We start from the raw sequence: 15,776 nt of genomic DNA on the forward strand, positions 1-15,776 counted from the left end.
GAATACCATCATAATAGCATCAACTTCATGTGAAGCATGATCACTTTCAGCAGTGAAATCCAAAAGACAGCCATAGACAGGAAACGCATAGATCATCATATTTACCTTCATAGGTCTAGTAACCACTTCAAACACACCAAGACAAAAGCTTTTCACAACTGTGCATTCACACACCAGAGATGAAAGTGGGCTCTCAGCCTCCACCATTGCAGCCCTGGGGCTCCTGGCCACTAACCATGAAAGACTGGCTAAGAAGTGTGGGGAGTGTCTACCTGAGGCCCTGTCCCTTCTACCGAAGGATCCACCCCTCCTGCGGACTCCAAACAAACCCTTGCCCTTGCGAAGGATGCTGGGCTCACACTGATAAATTCAGGGATCTACTTTCACCCTTACTGAGGAGAAAGCCTGGAATGTACACCCTAATATATTGAGGACAGCCTTTACCATATAAGGACACTCTACCACAGAAGTAAATCTCATTATGGAATAGGCCACCAAATTACCCTAAAAGAATCTGTTTCAAAAGTAAACTCATCTGCAACTGCACAACTGTAGTTGTCACCTGCTACCCTAGATTGGCCCTCATTTTGGGACTCATCAAACAATTTTAGCCCACATTTGATGGGGAGCTCTTCCTGAAAGAAATTTGCTCCTCAGTCCCTACTTTTGGCCTTCACACAACTTCTCTGTCTCTCCCTGCTTGTCATCAGAACCAACCTTCCCATAGACTAGGAGACACAAACTGAAAGCAGTACCAGACACTACCAGAAGAATTATCACAGAACACTGAGAGCCTGGAGTCGTGGCTGTCAACAAACTTTATGGTCACACCCCTTATAAATGGTTTTCCATCTGACTAAAATCATGCTGGATTACAGATGTTTCTGTACAAGAGAATTCCAGATTAGAGAGATTTAACCCTGTAGATTTTCCATTCAGATTTTTTAATATATTATCAGAGTTAATGAACCTTCTTTGTTTTCAAGCCACTGTTTAAAAATCTAAATTACTTTTACATGAAAAGAAGTAAGGGAGAAATGAGTAGTATCCATCCTAATATTTCGGCATTTAAAAGGAACCATGGAGGCATTTCCCATTTCATAGAATCATAGGGCTGGAAGGGACCTCAAGAGGTCATCTAGTCCATCCTCCTGCTTCAAGCAGGATCAATCCCAACTAAGATATCCCAGCCAGGACCTTGTCAAAATGGGACTTAAAAACCTCGAGAGATGGAGAACCCACCATCTCTCTAGGCAACGCATTCCAGTGCTCCACCAACCTCCTGGTGAAGTAGTTTTTCCTGATATCCAACCTACTCTCCTTCTGTAACTTCAGACCATTGCTCCTTGTTTTACTATCTGACACCACTGAGAACAGTTTCTCTCCATCCTCTTTAGAGTTCTCCTTCAGTAAGTTGAAGGCTGCTATTAAATCACCCCTAAGTGTTCTCTTCTGTTAACTAAACAAGCCCAAATCTCTCAGCCTGTCTTCATAGGTCATGTGCTCCAGCCACTTTACTTAAGTCTTCTGTGGTTTTTGCCTTCTTGTAAATTATTGTTGTCTTCTAAGACAAGCTCACATTATTTTTAACAGTTTGGATGTGGTCAGTCAAGGATGTACTATTATTAGAGAGAGAGTGTTATGATCAGATAAGGCAGAAGCTCAATTACTTTTACATTTGGCATGCATTTCTGAATGCAATAATAATCCATTAAATGAGAAGACATTTTAAGATGTGCATAAAGAGTAAAGATCTATCAGGCTAAGAACATCTTTCTGAATCAATAATTTTCTGCAATATACAGTGTTCCATAGAGATGTTTCTGTTTTTGTAGAATACATTTGAGATGATTCCTTGTCTAATAGAAATTGTGTGTGATGGGTCTCAAGCTACTTTTCTGTGCTCCTACCTCTTTGATTCGTGTTAGGCATGGAATCAGTAAAGAAAGACTTTGAGAATATCCTGTTCTAGGTTTCCACAAAAAGGTCTATTGACAGACGGAATCTGCTTGTTCTTTCAAATGCAGAGCCATCCTCCAGTCTGTAATCCACAATTTGTACCCATCCTTTTTTCTATTCTGTTGTATTGTTTCAGTTTAGGATCTTAAAGGAAGCGTACTTTTGTCCTGTGAAGGGAGGCTGGAAGTGGCTGAAGAAAATCTCTTAACAGGGGGACTTAATTTAATTGGGACTACTCCCAGATTGAAGATACTCCATTGGATGAATAGCGGTGGCAGAATCCGCTCCAGAGAAAGGTCAGCTTTACATCCTGTATTAACAAGTTGATTCATTCATATTTCCTACCATATCCCCACTTATCTTACTTACTAAATAAGATTTACTTCTTGTAAAGGAATAGTGGCAAATCAACACCAACATGTGGGAATAGTGTGTAAAACATGCACAACTAGGGATGCCTTCACCTGTCCCCACCTTCAGAGCTGCCTGGAATGCACTGCCTGGGTCTCTGGCAGCGATTTAAAGGGTCTGGAGCTCTTACTGCTGCCGCAGTAGTGGTGGTGGCTTGGAGCCTCAGGTCTTTTCTGAATGGACAGGCACTGGGGCAGTTGCCCTGTTTATCCCCTTCCCTCGTCCACCCCCATCAGCAGGCCCGTGTCTAGGTGAGAATGTACTTGGTACAGAATTCCTGAAAAGAGCTTTGTTTTTCTGCGTGGTGACTCCTGAGGAGAAATGTTGGAATAGATGATTTCATATACAACGTTCGCTGAGGTCTTAGAGTAGTTGGGGTTCCTTAGTGATATTAGGACATTTTGTGTGTTTCTGTATATATCACATGTTGGTTGCTAGTATGCCCCTCTTCACGTGTATACTAGCACTAGATGTTTATGCTAACTAAATAGGTAAGTGAGTCTGTAAACTAAGCGACAGAGAATGTTTGAGCTAGCAGAGCTAAGAGGGGGGAATACCCAGGGAACCATTTAGCAAGAACAAGGTAACCATGGACAAGATGAATCAGGAGCATAACTATAAGATAAAGAGTGGAGTTCTGTGAGCACTGCTTGTAGGAAACAGTCCCTGAACAGCAAAGTAACTAAGTCAGTCAATTTCAAAAATACATGATGCAATGTATAATAAATGCAATGTAAAGTGTACAGTAGAACAACAAGATATGCGCACTCTAGTTGCATGTGTCTCAGGTTAATGCGACTCTGAGTGGCGGGGAGCTGCTGCCTGGCTCCGGGCTTCTGCTCTGGTCAGTTTCCCAGCTACTGGCAGGGATGGCAGCCGAGAGCCTAACTTTTGGCTGCTGCCACTGACAGGAGCTACTGCTGCCCCCGACAGGAGTGGGGAAACTGCTGCTGCCGCTCACAGGGGACAGGAAACTACCAGCAGTGCTGTGCTGGTCAGTTTCCTGGCTCCCCAGAGTTATGCGAAATTTGACTTACATGAGATTGTGCAAGAGTGCAACCTCTGCGTAAGTTGGGGGTCTACTGAAAATCTTCATCAAGGAAGAGGTTTATTGTGTAATATGGGTATGTGGTATGTCCTATACACACCTACTACGCTCAAGTGTGATTAACTCGGCATAGCTTGCAGCAAGCCAAATAAAAATGCCTGAATAACTTCAGTCAAACTGAATTCTTGAGAAGATGAGTGGAAAAAGCTCTTGGAGGGGTTCCCAGCACATAGTCTGATTCTTAAGTTGCTTGTCTGTTATCACTGAGTGACAGGGGTATAATAGAGGTGGGGAGAGAATAAGACAACAAAACACAAAAAATAAAGCTGTATGCATTAACCTTGATTTTAGAATTTTGAAGCTCCTATACTTGATAATATGTGCCTAGTATTCAAATGGCTCCTTGCGAATATACCAGAAAGAAAGCCCAAAGTATGAGAGACTACTCCGATTTTTATCTCCCCCATCCATTCATTTGCAGAGAACAAGAATAGTAGTTGTACTGCAAAAATGCATGAAAAGAACACGACCTGTGTTGTGAAGTGACCTTTATAGGAAAAAATTTAGTAGACTCCTTGGTGACAGTATCAGATTTACAGTGACTCTTTGCCAGGGTCACCTGTGCCAACACACAATTAAGATTCTGGAGCTCATTCAAAAATCCTTTCTTGCTAGCAGCCATAATTGTAATCACTGTATACTGGAGGCCTGTTGACTTTTGTCTGGCTGCCTGCTTAAAGCATCTGGTAATTGGATATGAATCCCCACAGCCAGAACATTCATGCTTGTATTTTCAACATCCATGTCACCTTTTCTGTTTTTTTTTGTTAAATTGCCAGCATAGGTTTGTCTGGGCTTCACTGAGTTGATGTGAGATTGGAGTTTTGCACCAAACTAGGAAAAAGCTTTGTAGTGCCATCATTTCTAGTCATAAATAAATGTAATGTAAAATGCATCATTAACACAATTAATTATATATGCATGGACAAGTTTTAGGTATTTTAAATTACGATTCCTGTAACAGCCAGAATTCATCTTGCACATGCATGTGTAGGATGAGATTTTTGAAAGTGTACCAGTGTCGGCCTAACTCTGCTTCCACTGAAGCCAGTGGGAATTTCAACATTTGTTTCATCAACAGCAGAGTTAAACTAATGTTGAGTACTGGAAAGCCACAGCCTGTTTTTGTACTTGCATATAGTGGGGATTCTGCACAAAGTGTGGATTTGTGCATACTACATGTGATATATAGCACAACTTAAAAATTCTTGACTTTTCTATGTTGAAAATGTCAAATTTTGTTTGATGCAGAGTATTTTCTCCCCTACCTTCCTAGAAGATATAAAATCCCAAGATTGATTATATGTATAGAGTGTGCATTGCTTTTATGGGTTGAATGTGTCCCATTTTATGAACTTTAATGAATTCTGAATCCAAACTTGAAATCCAGTTGGGCCTGTTGAGTTTCACCTCCCTTCACTTCATATTTAAACAATGAGAAACTTCACCTATAGCTTATTTTCAGTGTAATACCACATTATGATCCAGAGTTCTTTAAAAATTCAGTTTATATATTTAGGCAGCATTTTGATAAATTTGGTTGAAGTTTTGAGTTAGTAACTGAAGATAAAACCAGGTAAATTTCTCATGTTTGGTGGCTACTTTATATTCCTTCTCTGATTTTCATTATATTCACTTAGAGGCGCTCCTTGCAGATCTGTACTTGTTGCATTTAAAAAATACCCTAGCTAGAAGAAACTTCAAAAATAGATGACAACCCCTCCCGCCCCACCATAATACTCATTTTCCAAATTTTTCTCTTGTTTGATCAAATCAGATGTTGTAGTGGGGTGTGACTCACCTCGATGGTACCTCCTTCCACCAGTGTCTCGCCCACTATTACCAGTTTGCCTGTTCTTCAACAACTTATGTTAGCTCCCACCTCCCTCGCTGACTGCGGTGCCCTTCCCTCAGGGTGCTGCCCCATGGCTGTGCCCCAGACTTTGGGGTCTTCCTTTTCCCAGGAATGCCATCCCATATGCCCACCTTGCCTCAGTGATCCACTGCCAGTTATCATCTAGCCCTTCCCTCAGGGGCAAACTGCAGTCTGAAATGGCCTCTCATTATTGGCTGACTCCCTGCAACCCGAGCATCTTCAGACTTTGTCTCAGCTTGGGATTTGGTGTCAGGGCAGAGCTCTGCCTGCCTTTCCCCAGCACTACGGTCTCAAGCAGCTTCTGTAGTTTGCTGGGTAGTCAGGGCTCTCCAGCTCCACAGCTGGAGCAAGGGTGTTACTGCCTCCTACTCACTAGTCTCTATTTATACAGCCCTAGCTGGGCCTCAGTTATGTGAAGCCCCACCTGTGGCTCCTACCAGTCACCCTCCCTAGACTGGTTTTAACCCTTGTAGAGCCAGTGCAGGACAGATGCCCCATCACAGACATGGACCCACGTCTTAGGGTGTAGGTCCATGGACATAGTCAGAAGACACACACCTAGCTGAAGGAAACTGAAATGGTTGAGATGCTAAACATGTCAGTACGTACGTGATTTTCAAATGCTAGTGCACCACTTGGTTTTTAATTTGCACTGTCTTGCTTCCCTGTGCCACAGTGTCTCTCTGGACCACGTAAAACATACAATCCATTAGTTCTTCTCCAGCATATAGTCTGTCTACTACCAAGAAGGAGACCTAAATTGACATGACAGCAACTTTACCTCATTTCTTTGCCTTTTCTCCATGCTCCCCCCGCCCCGCATTCCATTTCTGCTCACTTTTAACTGTGCCAGCGTAAGCTTTTTTCATTCCAGTGGTACAGCTGTTTCCTAGGGTGACAGAGAGAATGCTTGAAGGCATTCAGGTTTTTACAATTTTTTTATATTTATTTTAATAATTTATATTAGGACTTTTTTACTTCTCCAGCCCATATTTTTATTTCATGGGCAGATGGCCATTTGGGCCAACCACCAGCAGTCAGTCTTTCAAGCATCACCAGCAGTTTAAAAGTGGGGCAAACTATATGCAAACATGTGCCCTCCTCCATGTTTTATCCCCCTAGAAAATGCCTGTTCCATTGTCTATTGCTTGTAAAAGGGTATAGCCTATATTCTGAAGGCTACAAGTCACATCAGATTTCAATAGCTGAATTTCACATTGACAGGAGGCAGATTGCAGTGAAGACCATAAACTGACAGTTTAGGGCAAGCATGCTATCGCCTCAGGCGGTCAAGGATGTAGCCCCCTCCATCCTTCTGACGTAGGATGTTCATCCCTCCTGAGGTGCCTTGTCCTTTCTGATGATAGATTGAGAAAGACAAGCAGCACATGGGTAGACAAACACCTCATTCGGGCACTTGATGCCATTTAACAGTTTCCTCCTGCTTTTGACATTTTCATTTCCCTTCTTCACCTCGCTCATCACTAAATGTTTGTATCTTATTTTCTATGCACAGCACTAATGTAAAATGACAGAATACATATATAAGCTCTGTTATTCATTTTATGTGCTTTATATTCTAATAAATTACACCATGAAAGCAGCATTTACAATTTTAATTGTACATTGTCTTCATCCAAACATCATTCAGAATAAACTGAAATTGTTATGAAACGTAGCTGCTCAAACTATACACAGGTGTTCCACTTATAACTTCCATAGCTCTGTTCCGATCTTAGTTACTGTCACAATATGCTTTGTTTGAAGACAAATACGATATATATAATTGTGTTTTGTATCCCGTTCTGGTAGTACAATGGTTTTCTAATGGAGAGAGAAGATATTTCACTACAAAACAAATTCCTTGTGCAACTTGAGACTTGAGTTTTATGAATATTCAAATGTAACGTTCTGTTGTGGGTTACACTTGCTTTGTGAGGCCTCAGAAGATGTAAGCTCATTTCAGTAGTTGCAGATGTCCTGAGAAGCAGAGTTCTGCATGCTACTTTTTTTTAAACAAAAAAAGGGTATGCATCTGTCTACTAACTTTGATTTAAATCAAAGTAGAACATTGAAAATTTCACCAGCCATTTACTCTCCATAGACTATAAGAATGATGGTGGGTTGGGCCACCACCAAAAGTGGAGGCAGTGCCCTGGTGTGAATCTGGTACTCATTTTGTTAGGCAGTAACTGAAGAATGGGAAAAATTGATAAAATTATGGTCTGTTTCAGCAGTACCTACCGGATTGATAAACAGCAGTGGAAATAGCTAGACTTCAGCTTCACTCTGCTGCTGCTTGGGAAGGCCTGGAACAGCAGCAGACAAACTGGAGGAATATGTTGATTATGCTTCCAATCATTCATTTCACATGTGGAGAATTATCTTTTTAGCCACATATGCTGATATACATTTGTTTTGAAAGGAAAGCTTAAATTCTGTGGAAACTGGCTTAGATCATCCCTCTCCAGAGACATCTTCCTGCTTCACAGGTTTGAGGGCAAGTCGTGTTTCCCCACCCACCCCCCACCCTCGAGTCCTTACCCAGAGAGACTTGGCTATTGTTGGGAAAAAAATGAACCCTGATCGTGGCATAGAGTATTTGAACCACACTCCACACAAACTTGCAAAGGTAGCTGATCACTCATTCTAAATTCGAAGCAAATGGGGTCTTTTGCTCCTGCTTGTTCTGTACTGGTCTTCACTTCTTCAGTTGCTGAAAATCATATGGTGACAAAGTTCAGATGGCTATAAAATGTGATCGTACACATTCCTCAAGTGTTTTAAAGAAGCTTGAATTAAGTTGCCTGAGGAGCCTAACATGCAGCATGAGGGCTAGATGTTTACTGCTGAGTCAACATAGTGAAGCAAATAATTAATGCTTTGCAGACACCTGGAAAAAATAGTGATAAGTAACCACGTGGATTTTTTTCAGGAACGCACAATGTTAAACCACCCTAACAGATCTTTTTTGATGGTCCAACAAGCCTTGCGGGTAGCAGGAAAGTGATAAATGTGGGATATCTTGACTTTATTCAGTCTTTTTTACTGTTTCTTATGACCTTCTCATAAACAAACTAAGGAAATGCATGGGTGCATAAGTGATTTGGAAAATTCTTCTCAGAGTAGTATCAGTGGTTCACAGTGAAGGTGAAAGGGCATATCAAGTAAGTTCTGGCAGGGATCAGTTCTGTTCAGTGTATTTATCAATGTTTTTAGATAATGGCATAAAGCGGGAGCTCAGCAACCTCTGATGTGCCAGGAGTGGCATGTGAGCAGATTTTAATTGGCATGCAAGGCAGGATGTCAGCCCCATCCCATGTCCCCATGCAGCCGGGAGCTTGCTCAAAGCCATGCTGCCTGTGGATTAACAAGAGACCAGCTAATGCTACCAGTCATCACCTAAACAGTAAAGCCATGCATCTTAATTTATTTATTAATGGAGCTGTTGTAAGTAGGACTATTAGTGACTTTAAATGTATCGCCAGCACTCAGACCATACATAGAGGTCAATAGGTCAAATTTTGGCATTCTGCCTCAGAAAGGTTGCTGATGCCTGGCACTTCAGAACATAAGTACAGCCATGCTGGGTCAGACGAAAGGTCCATCTAGCTCGTTATCCTGTCTTGACAGTGGCCAGTGCCAGGTGCCCCAGAAGGACACAGAATAGGTAATCATCAAATGATTTCCCACCCCCACCTCCCACTGACATTCTTTCCCAGCTTCTGACAAACAGAGGCCAGGGACACCATCCCTTCCCATCCTGGCTAAAACTTATTTATGGACCTGTTCTCAGTGAGAATGTATCTAGTTCTTTTGTGAATCCTGTTATGGTCTTGGCCTTGACAACATCAGTTGGCAAGCCGTTCTACAAGTTGACTGTATGTTGTGTGAAGAACTACTTTTTTGTTGGTCTCAAACCTATTCATTTCATTTGGTGATCCCCTACTTATTTTGTTATGAGGAATAAATAACACTTCTTTATCTACTTGATTTTATAGACCTCTATCATCTTCCCCCTTAGTCATCTCTTTTCCAAGTTGAGAAGTCCTAGCCCTATTAATCTCCCCTCATACACCAGCTGTTCAATACCCCTAATCATTTTTGTTGCCCGCCTCTGAAACTTCTACAGTTCCATTTGTTTTTTTGAGACAAGGCAATTTGCATGCAATATTCAGGATGTGGGCATAACATGGATTTATATTTAGGCAATGTGGATTTATACTTAGGCATACTATAATATTGAACTAGAAAATGTAGAGAAATTCACATACTGGGGAGCAACATAATGTATGATCCAGGCTGTAAGAAGGAAATAGCGACTAGAATAACGAAAGCAAGAGCGAGTTTGAAGGCAATTAGATAAGATCTGGAAAAGCAAAGCAATTAGCTTAGGAGCAAAGCTGAGCATCTTGAAAACGTGTGTATTCAGCAGCATGTTGTATGGATGTGAGACATGGGTGATAATGAAAGATTTGAAAAGAATATTGGCATTTGAAAGGAGGAGTTATAAGAAGATTCTGAGAATAGGATGGATGCAGAAGGTCACCAATGAGGAATTATCTAGAAAGATACAGCCAATAAAGAACATAAGAATGGCCATACTGGGTCAGACTAAAGGTCCATCCAGCCCAGTAGCCTGTCTGCCGACATTGGCCAGTGCCAGGTGCCCTAGAGGGGGTGAACCAAAGACAATGATCAAGCGATTTGTCTCCTGCCATCCATCTCCAGCCTGTGACAATCCAGAGGCCAGGGACACCATTCCTACACTTGGCTAATAGCCTTTTATGGACCTAACCTCCATGCATTTATCTAGCTCTTTCTTAAATTCTGTTTATAGTCCTGGCCTTCACAGTCTCCTCTGGCAAGGAGTTCCATAGGTTAACTATGCACTAAGTAAAGAAGAACTTTCTTTTGTTAGTTTTAAACCTGCTACCCGTTAATTTCATTTGGCGTCCTCTAGTTCTTGTATTATGGGCACAAGTACATAACTTTTTTATTCACCTTCTCCACATCTGTCATAATTTTACATACCTCTATCACGTCCCCCCTCAGTCTCCTCTTTTCTAAACTGAAAAGTCCCAATCTTTTTAGCCTCTCCTCATATGGGACCTCTTCCGAGCCCCTAATCATTTTAGTTGCCCTTTTCTGAACCTTTTCTAGTGCCAGAATATTTTTTTTTTTTTTTTTTTTTTTTAGGTGAGAAGACCACATCTGTACACAGTATTCAAGATGTGGTTGTACCATAGATTTATATAGGGGCAGTAAGATACTCCTTGTCTTATTTTCTATCCCTTTTCTAATAATACCTAACATCCTGTTTGCCTTTTGACTGCCTCTGCACACTGCATGGATGTTTTCAAGGAACTATCCATAATAACTCCAAGACCTCTTTCCTGATTAGTTATAGCTAAATTAGCCCTCATCATTTTGTAAGTATAGTTGGGTTTATTTTTTCAATGTGCATTACTTTACATTTATCCACATTAAATTTCATTTGCCATTTTGTTGCCCAGTCGCTCGGTTTGATGAGATCTTTTTGAAGTTCTTCACAGTCTGCCTTTGTCTTGACTGTCTTGAGCAGTTTAGTGTCATCTGCAAACTTTGCCACGTCACAGCTCACCCCCTTCTCCAGATCATTTATGAATAAATTGAACAGGATTGGTCCTAGGACTGACCCTTGGGGAACACCACTAGTTACTCCTCTCCATTTGGAAAACTTACCATTCATGCCTACCCGCTGTTTCCTGTCTTTTAACCAGTTCTCAATCTATGAAAGGACCTTCCCTCTTATCCCATGACAACTTAATTTACATAAAAGCCTTTGATGAGCTACCTTGTCAAAGGCTTTCTGGAAAACTAGGTATACTATATCCACTGGATTTCCCCTGTCTACATGTTTGTTAACCCCTTCAAAGAACTCTAACAGATTAGTAAGACATGATTTCCCTCTGCAGAAACCATGTTGACTTTTGCCCATCAAATTATGTTCTTCTACATGCCTGACAATTTTTTATTCTTTACTATTGTTTCAACTAATTTGCCTGGAACTGAAGTTAAACTTGCTGGCCTGTAATTGCCAGGGTCACCTCTAGAGCAGAAAGTTATAAAATGGAAGCTACAACTATTTGGGCATATTTGCAGAATGAACGACAAACCCTGGTATTTGGCATAATGAACAGTTCAAAGAGGAGAGGCAGACCTCATAGAGAACAGATAGATGATATAGTAGATTGGTGCAGAGCTAGTCTACAGAAACTAAGCCACTCTGCATTGGACAGGGAAAGATGGAAGGAAATAGTGAGAGAGTCATCAGACACCAACGGACGCTGAGCCCACGGTTATTGATGATACAATATGTTGAAATATAAACCCATGGATTTATATTTAAGCAATATATTTTCTTTCCTTTCTTAATTATATTCACCATTCTGTTCAGTGTTTTGACTGACATTGCGTGTTGAATGCAGGTTTTCAGTAAACTAGCCACAGTGACTGCAAGATGCTCTTTGAGTGGTAATAGTTAACTTAGAGCCAATCATTTTATATGTGTATTTGGGGTTGTTTTCTGATGTGCTTTACTTTACATTTATCAGTATTGAATTTCATCTGCCATTTTGTTTCCCAGTCTCACCCAGTTTTGACTTTTCTAACTGTTTTGTACCCCTTTTCTAGCTGTTCACAGGCTGCCTCTGACTTTACTATCTGGAGAAGTTTTGTATCATTTGCAAATTTTGACACTTTACTGTTTCCCCTACAGATCATAAATAAATATATTGGAAAGGACTGGTCCCAGAGCAGACCCTTGTGGAATGCCACTATTTACCAGTCTCCACACTGAAAAGTGACCCTTTCATTTCCTACCCTTTGTTTCTATCTTTAATTTGTTACCAATTCATGAGAGCACCTTTCTTCTTATCCCATGACAGCTTACTTTAAGAGCCTTTGGTGAGGGACGTTGTCTAAGGCTATCGTAGGCCATCTAAGTATACTACTGGGTCTCCCTTGTACACAGGCTCGTTGTCTCTCTCAAATAACTGTAGTAGATTGGTGAGACAAGATTTCCCTTTACAAAAACCATGTTAACTCTTCCCCTTTAAGGTTATGTTCATTTATATGTCTGACCCTTTTTTTTTTTTTTTTTTTAAAAACTATAGTTTCAGCCAGTACTGAAGTCAGGATTCTTGGCCTGTAACTGCCAGGATCACCTCCAGAGCCCTTTTTTAAAAAATGGGCTTCACTTTTACAATCTTCCATTTAATGTCAACAAAAGGTGATTTTAATGCTAGGTTAGAAACCGCAGTTATTAGTTCTCAATTTCACATTTGAGTTCCCAGGACTTTTGAGTGAATACCATCTGGTGCAGGTGACTAACTACTGTTTAATTTCTCAATTTATTCCAAAGTCTCATCTAGTGACTTCTTAATCTGGGAGAGGTCCTCAGGCTTTTTTCATGGAAAAAGAACAGTTCAGGTTTTTACATCTCTGTCTCATCCTCAGCCATGAAGTCCAATGCAAATAATTCAGTCTGTTTCTCCACAATAGACTTATCCTTGAGTGCTCCTAAAGCATTTTGGTTGTCCAGTGGTCCCACTGATTGTTCCTGCTTGTGATGTATTTAAACATTTTTATTATTAGTTTTGGAGTCTTTGGTTAGCTGTTCTTTAAATTTTTACATATTTTTGTGCTTCATTTGCCAGAATTTGTGCTGTTTTTTATTTTATAATATATAGAGATATACCTATCTCATACAACTGGTGAGGTGCATTGGGTTGAGAGAGTACAAAATGTACTCAAAGTTAGTGCCTCCATTGGGTTGCTAGTCATCTCTTGAATTGGTGGGTGATGTGATCTCTCAGCATGTTGAGCTGCTTTGGGAGAGATCATGAAAGTTGAGAAATGCTATAGTTACGTCTGTATTGTATTCTGGCTTATTGTACCTAGAAGGTTCAGATGTTATACAAGTGGATGATATGTTCATGTATTTCTAAAGCCAACTCAAGCTGATTTTGAGAGTGAAGCTGATTTTGGTCAGTACCGTGTTTTGTTTTGCCCTTTGTGAGGAAATTACTTGCAAGATGAAAATTCATAAATATCCAGATGATGTAGCTAATACACATTTTTTAGTATTTATCTGAAAAGCTGCATGTTTATACTGAGCGTGAAAAAGGAGAGTTAGATAGCAGGATTGCTTCAAGGAAGGAGAAGTATTTGAAAGTTATCTTTTATAAGGCAATGTCACTTTTTATACATTTTCCAGTTTCTCTACTATTAGGCTTCTGATATTATTAAGAACATAAGAGGTATTCATTTTAAGTTTGATCTCTAGAGATCCCCACCTATCATTCTTAATAAGCCATTGGAAGTAAAGTGTATCTAGTAGAAATTTTTGAAGATGTTAATATTTCTGATTTAATTAAAATGATGGGTGAGTTCAGGTGGCATTCATACAAGCACTTGCACTATTATGTAGACATAAATATCTTCAAATTGAAGGATTTAGACTTCATAAACAGCTATATCTGTTGATTTGTTAATATGATACCTAATATCTTGTGCTATTATAGCATTGTGGTTTATGGAGTAAGACATGGATAAAGAAAAAGATACCAGAATCTGGTCCTTAGAGTTAGTTAGCCTAAGAATATTGGGAAGACCTTTTCCTCTGCTTTGCTGCTAATACTAGTTTTGAAAATTGTTTCTCTATCCAGTCAGTGCTGACTTTTTCTTCCCCTGAAATCTGTTTCTCTTCCCCACAAATATTTATGAAAATGGAGATAGCTTGTATACCTATCCGCATATTTTCCTATTCTTAGGTACAACAGTCATGCTCATGGGCTGCTGTAAAATGCTAGAGTTGCTCTGCTTTTAGACTGATATTATATTTACAGGGTGTGTGGAAAATATTAGCTTTCCTGTGGAAAATGTCTTTGGAAAATACCCATGAGGAAAACTCATTATTTTTTCCCTCCCGGAATGCCCCTCTACATTTCCTTGGTGGTGAAATTTGATGCCGTTCTCTACCCTACAGCTACGTCTGTCTACACTAGCCCCTTCTTTTTGAAAAGGGCATGGTAATGAGTGAGATTGGAAGATGCTAATGAGGCGCTGCCATGAATATGCACTACCTCATTTGCATATTGGCTGCCACAGTGATTTGAAAGCACTGCTTTTGAATCACACGCTGCCCGTGTAGATGGGGGCCTTTCAAAAGGACCCCCCCCCAAGTCTTCAAAAGCCCCTTATTTCTAAAACCAAATAGGAGTAAGGGGCTTTTGAAGATTGGAGGGTCCTTTTCACGGACCCTCCCTTACACGGGCGGCACGCGATTCGAAAGCAGCACTTTTGAGTTGCTGAAGCCACCATTATGCCTAATTAGCATCTTCCAACCTCACTGATTACCAAGCCCCTTTTGAAAAGAAGGTGCTAGTGTAGACGTAGCCTAGAATAAGTGGAAGGTACTAACCAGGAGTAAAAATTAAATTTCTCACATGTGCTGTCCTACTGCAACTTGGATCCTTGCCATCCTCAGATAGCCCCCTGCTGGCTTCTGCCGCACCTCAGCCAGCTCTTGATACTAGCCCCAACCAACTAGATCAGTGGTTCCCAAAGTTTTTGGCATCACACCCCTCTTTTGATTTTTGAGAAATCCTCATGCCCCTCCCCCGCACTTCTTCTTTACCATCATCCAACCCCCCTTTAACAAAAAATTCAATTCATAATTTAAAATGAGCACTAAAACTTAATATAAAATGTTATTCAGAATTAAAAATAAGCACAAATAGTTTTTCTTGGCCCCTTGCTGGTGCCTGGTGCAGCCCCAGCTGACCAGCTGCCTGAGCCCCATGCCAGCTGCCAGAGCTGACTGTGACAGCTGCCTGCTTGAGGCCTGCACTGCCAGAGCTGCCCGCCTGAGCCCTGTGCCACGGGGGCCAGTCACACGCCTGCCTGCCTGCCAGCTGCCTGTGCCCCACACTGCTGGGACCAGCTTCCTGAGCTTCCCACCCAAGCCCCCCCCTGCCAGGGCCAGCCGCCCACCTGCCTACCAGCCCAAGCTGCCGGAGTCCAAGATGCAGGGACCAGCTGCCCATTCGCCAGCCTGAGCCACCCGAATTCCGTGCTGCCTGGGCCAGCCACCAGCTCAAGCCACCTGCACCCTGCGATGTTGGGGCCAGCTGCCGAAGCACCATGATTCCTATGACCCAGCTGGCTACCCGAGCCCCACAAGCGCCGTGAGCCACCCACCTGAGCACCTCCCATCCCGCAAAGCCAGGGACCACCATCCCCCTGCTCTTACCCCATCCCCATCCCCCTCACCTGAGCCAGGCATCCCCAGCTCCCCGCTCTTACCCCATCCTCCTCCTCCACCCCTCTCCCCCACCCATACTCACTCATCTTTTCAGGAGGCAGCTAGCTCCCCAT

General features: G+C 41.6%; 1 protein-coding gene across 9 annotated transcripts in view; it reads left to right on the plus strand.

Moving 5' to 3' along the window:
• The window catches only part of PTPRM (protein tyrosine phosphatase receptor type M), a 743,228-nt gene that overhangs the window by 70,331 nt on the left and 657,121 nt on the right, over window positions 1-15,776 (plus strand). The window contains exon 2 of one of the 9 annotated variants that reach the window (XM_074987431.1): window positions 2,096-2,255. The exons of the other annotated variants lie outside the window; for them this stretch is intronic. The gene's annotated coding sequence lies outside the window, so the exon portion shown is untranslated. The remainder of the gene's footprint in view (window positions 1-2,095; window positions 2,256-15,776) is intronic. 9 annotated transcript variants of the gene reach the window in all.

The sequence above is a fragment of the Carettochelys insculpta genome, chromosome 2 (assembly GCF_033958435.1).
Source record: "Carettochelys insculpta isolate YL-2023 chromosome 2, ASM3395843v1, whole genome shotgun sequence".
In the NCBI taxonomy this organism is placed as follows: Eukaryota; Metazoa; Chordata; order Testudines; family Carettochelyidae; genus Carettochelys; species Carettochelys insculpta.